Source organism: Triticum dicoccoides, chromosome 6A, assembly GCF_002162155.2.
Source record: "Triticum dicoccoides isolate Atlit2015 ecotype Zavitan chromosome 6A, WEW_v2.0, whole genome shotgun sequence".
In the NCBI taxonomy this organism is placed as follows: domain Eukaryota; kingdom Viridiplantae; phylum Streptophyta; class Magnoliopsida; order Poales; family Poaceae; genus Triticum; species Triticum dicoccoides.
Genome location: NC_041390.1, coordinates 483,545,688 through 483,557,089, shown reverse-complemented (window position 1 = coordinate 483,557,089; position 11,402 = coordinate 483,545,688). Strand labels below are relative to the sequence as shown.

General features: G+C 39.9%; 1 pseudogene; it reads left to right on the top strand.

Moving 5' to 3' along the window:
• Positions 1–248: 248 nt before the first annotated feature.
• Positions 249–2,616, top strand: LOC119315925 (annotated as a pseudogene).
• The last annotated feature ends 8,786 nt before the right edge of the window (positions 2,617–11,402 follow it).

Below are 11,402 nucleotides of genomic sequence, written 5' to 3'. Positions count from 1 at the left end.
CTACCACCTCCTCCTTCCTCTAGTACCACCTCTCCATCCTCGCCTCTCGCTTCACCGCCCCGCGCCCCGAGCTCGCCGAGGCGCACCCGCCGGTGCCCCATTGCGCACCCGCACTCGGACCAGCAACGAGTTCATGCTCATCTCAGCAGCCCAACCCCACCCAACGCGTCGTCGCCGCTAGGGTTTCACACCCAGCCTTCCCCCGCAGCCGCCCGCGCAGGAGGAAGGAGCTCGAGTCTCCAGCGGCCATGAGCGACGGCAAGGACACCCTCGACCTCTCCGCCCTCGGCGCCGCCATCCCGCTCCCACTCCCGCGCGCCGGATTTGGTAACTGGTCTCTCCGGCACCGCGTCCAGTTCTTCGCCGCTCGTTTTTGGGTTGTGGGGGTGAGATTTGTGACGGTTTGCTTGGGTTTTGCAGTTGTTCCACGAGTACTTCAACGAGGGCTTCCAGGGGAGGTGGATCGTCTCCGGCAAGGAAGAGTACACTGGTAAATTCCGTCTCTCTCTCCCCTTTTGTGCATGTCTTGTACGATCTGTGAGAGATCTGTGGATGTAGTGTAGTTCTGCATCTTATGCGGTGAACTGGTGATACGCTTCTATGTGGAATTCAATTCTTGTGTGTAGGCGAGGTAGTGATGATAAAGTAACCTTCCTGGCGTGATTTAGACCATTAGAGAGAGTCCAGCATTTACCATGGTAGGCAGCAGCCATGATCCATGTTAGGATGTTTTTCTAGGGATACATTGTTGTGTACTTATTGAGAATGATTGCAATGCCTTGGTTTTTTCTACATATAGAATACAATTTTCAGGCACTGGAGAAACTTCATAAGATTATGTGTGTTGTTCACCTACAATTTTTTTAACTGTTCATGATTAAAATTCAGTGGATCCTCTTCTTCATACATGTGAATGTGTAGTTCACCTACAATTTTGTGTGCTGCTCACACTGAGAATTCACAAACGAGTTTTTATCTCCCCAAATAGGTCGCAGAAGTGTGTGCTGATTGCCATTACAGGCTGAATTTGTCAATGGCCTATCTTTTGTCTAGTGCATTAGAGGCATGTCCTCACTTAGAACTGAAATAGTGAACTGAAGGTTCACGTGCCGTGTGCCACCATAGCATACTTCTCACACCACGCCAACCTGTGACTTGACAACATAGTGGCGAGGTACTTTGTATCTACAAAATCTGGGCGTGGTCTTTTTTCCAGACCAACTAAATATACGCATTAGTTCAAGGACATGTCTGAAAATGGTCATCAAGTTTAGACACTCTCAGTGCATCAGATGAAATGAGAGTTAAGAAGTGGCCCTGCAAAATATTTATTTTTCCTAGCAAAAAAAGAATTAATTAAGAAGTAAAATGATTTAGGACTTCTTTGGACACAAAGAAATTTCTGTATGTTGAAAATCACTGCAGGACTTGGTCAGTGCATGTCAGGTCTCTCCTTGATTAGTAAGCTATGCCCAATCTGTTGTTCAAGTTCGGGCTAGTTGAATATTAGATTCAGACAATGAAGTGCTTTTCTTTACTGCCAGAATATGTGATAAAGCAACAAAAAAGGCAACCACATACAAAGGATCATGCGCATAGAATGGATCCCGTTGGGTGCTAATTCTAGTTATTTTATATGAAGAAACACTTACCGTGCAACCATCTAATATGAAATTCTAATAATATGTGATGCCCGATTGTTTTTTAGTTGTATATGCCATTCGTGCATGAATTCCTTTTCTTATGTACCAACTCCCTAATCATATTTTGTGTTTTCAGTTTGCTATCTTACGAGAACCTGGTGTGCTATATGGGGAAGCAAAGCAGCAGCCCACAACTCCGACCTGCGACTCCAGATGAAGGCACCATGATGCACCATGCTGCTCCCTTGGAAGGCCGGCTGAGCGACCTAGCGGCGAAGGTAGTGAACGAGCTGCTGTCATCGGGCGCCGCCGGCAACCTGAGCAGCCTCTGCTCCTGGGCCGACAAGGTCAGGTTCAAGTACTACTAGTCGGTGCCGCTCCACTTCATGGACGTCCCCGACAACGTCTGCATCTACTACTACAACAGTACGTAGTAATTAATCAACACTCTATGTTGTTGGGCTGAAATTGACTATAGCATAATGGTTTGTGTGTTGTCTCAGGGGACTGCAAGGACGAGGAGGGTGTCAAGGTCCACTGCATCGCTGGTGCCATCAACAACTACACCTCCCAGCTCCTCACCTAGGGATCATCATTGCCATCACCATCTTCTAAATCTTTCGGCCAACGTAATGTTCAGTTACATCATACGAACTTCAGCACATCTCTTTTGATTGACCGAATTAGTACTGAAGATGCCATGTTTTTTCTGCATGGAATACTGCAGATAACCTGACCGAAGCGCTCTTGTTCCTCTCAAACTTCATGGGCGACATCCACAAGGTAGTACTCCTGCCAAACCCCAAGTGCCCGAATTTTTGCAAGTATTTCTATTCCTGGTTGCAACTTAAGCTGACACTTCTTGTTTATGTAGCCACTGCATGTGGGGTCCTCCTTTGTAAAAGAAGACAGCACCATCAACTTCCACTAGTACAGAAGGAAATCTGTACTCCACCATTTAAGGCTAGTTTAGACTTAAGGCTGAACCCTTCTCTGTGTAGTACGATTCCAAGGAAACATATGGCAATAATGCTAAAACTTTTCACATTGGTGTTGCTATGTTTGATCTGGTGGTGCCAAAAAACTCATATGCTTATGCTGAGCTTACTTTTAATATCATTTTATTCTGTGTGATGAGTTTAGTTTTGTACTGCAGTCACCTTCTTGTTTACTTGTTGAATCCTGTCTTGTGTACTAATCATGAGCTACTAGCATTTGGCTTCTGTGTGCTAATTAAACCTGATAAGTATGTATACTTCTTTGAGATACAAATTCCACATAGCATGTTTATGTGCTAATTAAACCTGATAAGTATGTATACTTCTTTGAGATACAAATTCCACATTGCATGTTTATGAGATTCAATTTCTACAAATGTTGCCAAATGAATGTGTCAACATGTCTCTCCTGAGGGGTTGTTTTAAACCGCAAATGATCTACTGTATCAATTTTTTGCTGTTCAAAGATTGAAATCATGGTTCATTTTCAAAGATCGAAATGTTGTTGACCCTGTTCTTCTATGCTTAAATGGTAAAAATGTCGCATTTTGCTTGTTCTAACCATTTTTCTTGATAACTTGCAGATGCTGGCCTTCATTCATGTTTTGTCGTGAGGTCTAGGATGAACAAGTTGTGAGATGCATTGGAGCTAGTTATACTATGATAGTTGTGTTACTGATGTGAACATTTTTTTATTGTAAACTTGATGTGAACCATATTTTTCTATAATAATGTGTTACCAGGATGAACCATCCTTGTTGTGTTACCAGGATGAACAAGTTTGATTGTAATAATGTGCCAAGTTTGGCTCTTTCTGATTGTATTCGTGATGTGAACCATATTTTTCCTGATTAGTCATGCTCTGTTTGAAGCATTTTGTTTCCTCTCTGTTCGGATTTAAATATTGTTATTTATTTACTGGAAAATTGAGATCTGAAGAATATAACAGTGACAATTGGGACCCACTTGTTAGAACCTGACAACTGGGTCCCATCTCACTAGTGGGCTCATCTTTTGGAAAAAATAAAATCAAAAAGGCCATGGCCTAGAAAATAAAGAGGCCGAATTCTTGGGCCAGGCCCATGTAGCTAATAAAAGCACAGGAAAATATATATATATATATATATATATAAAGGCCGAATTGTTGGGCTAGGCCCATGTAGAACGCCGAATTGGACCGGGCTGAATCTTGTGCCACATCAGCTTGCCACGCTGGATGCCTACGTGGCCTGGGGAGGTTGCTAGTGGCCAAAACAAACCAGTAGGCATATTTTGGTCGTAAACGTCTATGACCTTCTCACAAAGAAGGTCGTTAATTTCAGTTTATGACCTTCTCGCTAGTGACCAAAACAAACCAATAGGCATGCTATTATGAATTGCTTGAGATGTTTATCCCTTTGTTGTTTGCACCCTTTGATTACGTAGTAGTCAATTATTAGGGTGATCTCTCACAGTAAATATCAAGTTAAAGGTGCTCTTCCAAGTGTTGCAACCTTCTATAACACGTAGCGTTCCAGAGTGGGTCATGTACACATGAGCACAAATGGGACATGACATGTAAGACGGGGATGGTCAGACCATCCTTGCAGATAGCACTCGGTTGTCTTGAAGTTCTCGCAGAATCGTTCTGAGCTCGGAGGACAAAGCATCGAAAGATGAACAAGAGTCATATGGAGATATGATCGGCAAAAGTTTGCCCACCGGTCAAAATTCTCGTCATTAGTGATGTCCACATCAATGACTAAGAACTACACTTGGATCTTGAATCGCTCACTATCAATTATGATAGCTATTGATTTGAGTGGGAGCACAATTATGTATTAATTAAGTTTAATAACTAGTGCAAATTAATTAAGAAAAATATCTATGTGTAGTTTGCATTATAGTTGTAGAATTATGGCTCATAGTTCCACCTTTGTTGTTGAATTGATTGATTGTTATTTATCTGGTTGAAACTTTATGTTTAGAGGATCGTCCTTTAAAAGTGCCAAGAAGGATTTTGTCATACTACATGTTTATTATACTCTCTTGCTGATGCTATGGATGACAAGACGCACGTCCTTTGAAAACCGAACTTTGAAATGTTTGGGATAGTTATGTGATATTATTGGGACTGAAAATTGTTTTCAGAAACAAACAAAGGCTAAAAGATATGCGATATATAAAGAAGTGTTTTGCAAATTCTAGTGAAGTGTTTAACTATGGTTAAGACTGAAATGCGTAAGATTCAGAAGAAAGCCAGTCATCTGTTGACGGTGAAAACTTGTAGAGAAACGAACAAAACCAAAGAATGTTGTGAGACTTACACGCCTAGGGAAGTTTAGGGCTCACACCACTCTTAAAGTTGTTGTTTCTTCTCAGAGTAAGAGAAATATTGAAACTAAACTATAAGAAGTAAAAGGCAGAAAGAAAAGAAGACTGGAATGTCGAGCTTAGGTATGAATGTCATACAATTTATGATATGTAGAGGTGGTTGGTCAAGTAAAGTCTAGTTCTTGGGGAAAATGGTCAATTTGTTGATCAGTGATTCTTCAGTATTGTGCTTAAAATGTTAATCACAAGGATATCAACTCGATTGCATATTATTGCAAATCATTGCAAGAAACTTCGAATGGCCTAAATGACCAACAAATAATGAGGTTAAAATGTTTTGATGGACTGTAAAAGGTTAAGGTATATCTATGAGTATATTTCCTCTATATTTATTATCATAATTCATTTTAGATTTTTTGTACACTAATCCATTGCATAGAAGTTGCAAGGAGGTTCTCCATGACAAAACAAGAGTTGTTCGATGTTAGAAGGAGGTTGTCCATGACAGAACAAAAGTTGTTCGATGTTATATATGAACAAAAGGGCACACTCTTATTGTGAATAAGATATATGTTATGAATATTGATAATAAAATTGAACATCCCAAACACTGACGGTAAATGTCGCAAGACTAAAAGAATACCACATCTGTGTGGCACTCCATTTAGTCACATTGGAGAAACTAGCATGGAGAAATTTCATAGTGATGAATTCTGAAGTCATCTGATTGAGAATCATCTTACACTTGCAAGTTTCGTCCAATTAGTGAAGTAAACTAAAATACCGTTCACAAGCCATAGAGAACAAGCAACAAAATAATTGGCAATATGCGTGTCGATGTGTGTAGTCCAATAAGAGTTGTTAAAAGCAGTGGATTTATCTATCTTCAAGGATGACTAAAGTAGTTATTTATATTTATTGAGACACGAAACCGGATCCTTTGAAATATTTGATAAGGTTTTCAGAATGATGTACAATTTATTGTAACAAGAAAATTATGTTTCTTCAATTAGATTATAGAAAGGAATATTTGAGTTACACGTTTAGCGAATGTTCGATGAGCTATAAAATTTGACCATGTTTATATGAAAAAATATCAACACCTACAATGCTAAAGTTATACAATATGAAAATTTAAATCACAACGCATCTGATGATAATGATTTCATATTGTGAATGTTCATATTTTTTTCTATAAAATTGGTCAAAACTTTACAAGGTTTGACTTTAGACAAATCTTATATGAGAACTAAAAAGGACCGGAGGGAGTATTTTATAGTGTGCAAATCCTAGAACACTACTAAGAGTAGAGTGTTTTAAGTAGATGCAATCAAGCTATGTATGACATGGTAAGAACAAAGATGACATTAGTTATTTCGCCAATATACTTTCCAAGTGATGCTTTAGAGACTGTGGCTTTTACACTGAAAAAGGAGCGCCATCAATTTATTGAAATAGGCTACTTTGAAGATTATCCCAAATAGATGGGTATTCCTCTATCACTACGCCAGGGCAAAGTGTTTTGCCACAGAGTGTGGAAGTTTTGAAGAAAATGTGTTCTACAAAAGAGTGAGTGGGAGGAGTGCAACTCGACAAGACTGCAAAATATTCACAATCAGCTCAAAGAAAAGAAACACTAGAAGTAATTCTAGAATTTGTTACAGTGACTGATACCAAAGTCTCTACATGAGATATAGAGACTATGGTCAAACTTGTAGCTGAACTATATAGGTTCGGCAAATTCATGCAGACCTTTGTGGTATGCACCCGAAATATCGTTGGGCAAACAATGAACCTATAATTCACAGAGAAGCATTGATGGGCCCTAACTCCGGAAACTGGCTACATGCCAACATAATTCGAGATAGTATCCATTCACATAATTCAAGCTTAGAACTTGATGAACCCTTCGAAAGACTTAGAGTCTAAAGAATAGTAATGGATCTATAAATTGACAAAAGATAAAAATGTTTTATAATGCTTGACTTGTCACAAATAGTTTATGAGAAGATCAAAGAATTGACTATGACGAGATTGTCTCATCATAGCAATACTTAAAGTCAGTTCAGGTTAAACTAGCAATTATTGAATATTTCCATTATGGCATAAAACAGATGGGTGTCAAAATGATTCCCATGAGATGGAAATATAACCAAGGTTGTATTTGATACAATCCAAGATAATTGTATCGATCCATAGGATGCTAGTAAGTATGCAAACTTCAAGAGATCCTATAATGATTTGAAGCAAGCATAGTGGAGTTGGTACCTTCATATAGATGAAATGGTCAAATAAATTGATTTCATCGAGGGAAGCGAAGATGCTTGTATTTGCAAGAAAGTAAATGGGAGCATGCTAATATTTCTAAACACTATATGTACATGACACATTGTTGATTGGAAGTTATGCAACTTTCTTGACACAGATTAAGACTTTACTAAAACTAGTTTTTCAGTAAAATACTTAGGCAATGAATAGTCTTGGTGTTAGACATAATGATCTGTGTAGATAATGGTGTCTAATCGGACTTAGCCAAAATACATATTGACAGAATACTAAAGCAGTTTAGTATTTAAAATGTCAAGAAGAGTTTCTTGTCAATGTCACATTAAAGGAGCCGGTTTCTTTAAATACTGATGAGCAAAATATGATTTCAACCACACTTGTATTCCATGGTATGTAAACAACCAGATATTTCCAATACTCCAAGTTAGTTGTAAGTAAAAGTTACTAGTACAATCAAATTTGTTATCATAGGACAATAATGAAAAAAATGTCGTTAAGAATTAACGACATGTTTCTCACACACAAAGAAAATGAAGAGATTGTTGTAAGGAGTTACATCAATGAAGGCTCCTTGCAAGTAGTATATCGATAAAATCTTCATCCGTGCTCCAAGTGATTTTCCGATTTCAAATTAAAAGTGATTTATGGTGGCACAGTAAGTTGGAATCGGTCCAAAAGGTTATTATGGTGAATTCTATAACAGAAGGCTATGTATATTATTGATTTAGAAGCAAAAATGAAGGGTGATGAATCGAAAGTTCATTCATGAGCTTGGTATGGTTTCTAGATGATTGTATTATTAGATCACTATTCTTTATAGTGGTTCGAAAACTCAGTCTAATGAATCAAAGGTTCTACCAGTGATTCAATATATAAACAAATCCCGTTTCACACAAATTATGAATTATTGTGAAAGCATTATAGATCATAGAAATGCAAATGATACACTCAGATCTGAAGTCGTTTGATTCGATAGGACGAAGCCTATACCACAAGCAAAGCATGGACTAACACCGAATTTCCATTGGTGTAAAAGTTAAAAGTGCTAACTAGCTTATTGACTCTAGTGCAAGTGTGAGACTATTGGAAATATGTCTGACGCCCTCGATTCAATCGTACACTAATCATACACGCAAATGTGTACGATCAAGATCAAGGACTCACGGGAAGATATCACAACACAACTCTAGACACAAATCAAAATAATACAAGCTTTATATTACAAGCCAGGGACCTCGAGGGCTCGAATACATAAGCTCGAAAACACAAGAGTTAGCGGAAGCAACAATATCTGAGTACAGACATAAGTTAAACAAGTCTGCCTTAAGAAGGCTAGCATAAAAGCAACAATGATCGAAAAGGCAAGGCCTCCTGCCTGGGAGCCTCCTAACTACTCCAGGTCATCAGCGGCCATCATGTAGTAGTAGGAACCCTCAGGGTAGTAGTAGTCATCAGTGGTGTCGTCCGGCTCCTAGGATCCATCATCTGGTCGCAACAATCGGGTATAGGGGAAAAAGAGGTAGCAAAGCAACCGTGAGTACTCATCCAAAGTAATCACAAGACTTGCATCAGATCTAAACTAAGTATGCATCTGTATCAAACGAATGGGTTGTATTTGTGGACTAAACCGCGGAATGCCAGAAGAGAAGGGGAAAGCCTAGCCTATTGAAGACTACCGTCTTCAAGCATCTAGAAGCATCTTGCAGCATATAGAAGAGTACAGATCAACATAATGTAAAGTAGTAGTATTGTTATCAACCTCGGCCAGAGATCTTTTCTTGACTCCCTATGAGAAAGCAATCCCAGATACATACTATTCATTTCTCATAACCATTGTTATCTCAAGTATCCAATTCTAGTTGTATCAATCGGGATACAACTCCAAGTGTCCGTTACCCTAGGACAGGCTATGGATAGATGTTTTCTTCCCTACAGGGGTGCACCAACTTACCTACCACGCTCGATTAACTCCGGCTAGACACACTTTCTTGGGTCATGCCCGGCCTCGGCCAAACAATACGCTGCAACCCGACCTAGGATTAATAGAGAGGTCAAGCACGCCGGACTAAACCTATGCCCCCAGGGGTCTTGGGACATCGCCCCGGGAACTCCTGCACATTGCGTGGGCGGTCGGTGAGCAGACCTAGCTACCTCCTTAAAAAGGCAGGAGCTTACCAGTCCAACCCGGCGCGCGCCTCTCAATCGCATGACATCCATTAAGCTTCGGCTAATGCATACGATGCAGAACGCCCATACTATGCCCACGTGATGGTTAGTGCTATCAGGCCAGAGGCCCCTCGGATCAAATATCCAAACCGTAGTGGATTAGGATCACGCGGTAACTAGCAGAGGCTCACGATCGATGTGACCCCGTCGCCCCGTCTCAAGTATGTGCGGCAAGGGCTAAGAATGCCCGGCCACACCTCGTAAGTATCTCGCGGGAACCTTCCAGGTCAACCCGACTCCACATCACTCGCTATTAAGCTTGCGCGGGTACCCCTCAGGGCCGACCCGTCTTTAGTAACATGGCTCAGTGCGAAGTCATAGTAACCATAGTAACTGTGTGTCTAACACCAAGGGGAAACCCGAGGAATCACCCCCGGTGAATTCCAGTCAATGTTGTCATCAAGGTGAACGTAAGAGGATCCACCCTCGAGGTTCACGCTTGAGGAGTTGCACGCCAGAGCCGTAACGGAAGTGGTTAAGGAGGAAATCCCCCTCGATGACCACGACTGGATAGCTACACTACAGAGATCTCATCAGGAGTGATGTATGAGGTTCCACCCTCGGCACTAGATGGTAACTCTGCAGAGTCGAGCAACAAAAGGGGAAAGTGATGTGCGGTGTCGAGGCCTGGACGTCGATCACGTTGATCGAGTCATTGAACATAAAGCAGGGCAACTGGGATAAGGTGGGGGTCACTGATGGATCTCTAACCGACCTATACTAAGCAGTTTAGGATAAGCAGGTAAGGTATGAAAGCAGGTAACAAAAATAGGCTATGCATCAGAGTAGGATCATACATAAAGCAGTAGCAGTTCCAATGCAAGCATGAGAGGGAAAGAAATGGTCGATATCGGAATGCTCAAGGTGGGTTTGCTTACCTGGAAGCTCTGCTAAAAAAGAAGAAGTGTCGTCGTCGATGTAGTCAATCACAGGGGCATCAGCATCGGTCTCGAGGTCTACCGGAGAGAAGAGGGGGAAGAAACAGTAAATATAAGGCACACAGATGCATGACATGACAATATGCAACACTAGGCGTGTTCTAACGTAGTGCTACACGATACCGACGATGGGGGATAACATCCGAGAAAGTTTTCCCGAAGTTTGGCATTTTCGAACAAACGAAACGGAGGGGGGAAGGTTGCATGTTCGCTATATTAGGGATGTGTGGTGGACGAACAGACCGCGTATTCGGATCCGTCTTGTCGTTCTGAGCAACTTTGATGTACAAAGTTTTTCCATTCGAGCTACGGTTTATTTTATATTAATTTTAAAGATTTAAATCATTTTTAGGATTTATTTAATTAATTTAATCAACATTATCCAGAATAGTTTTTTGCTGACGTCAGCATGACGTCAGCAGTCAACAGGGGTGTTGACTGGCCAACTGACGTGTGGGTCCCACCTGTCAGTGACACATTTTAATTAAACACATTAATTAACGTAATCAGGATTAATTAGGGGTGGGCCCCACTGTCATTGACTACCTAATTAACTAATTACCTAATCAGGTTAATTAGTTAACTAATGTGTAATTAGAATAATTAGTTATTTAATTTAATTAATCAAAATTAATTAATTTAATTATTTCTTTAATTAATTAATTATTAATCATTATTTTATTTTATTTTATTTTATTTTTATTTTATTTTTTATTACTATTAACTATTTATTTTAGCTAACAAATGAACTTTGTTTAAAAGTCCACTTATCAAATAAATACTAGACAATATTATAAGGCAGCACACGAAGTTTTAATTTATTTTGAAAAGGTTAGATATTTATTTAAATCAGTCGATTTAATCGTTGCTAACCAAAAATTTCTTCCAGGGGCATTTTGAGAATTCAAAGAGGTTGGTTCCAACATGACAATTATCCAGGGATTATTTGCCACACCTTGAACATTTTAGATTTTATGTTTGAAAACTTTTAATTTTGA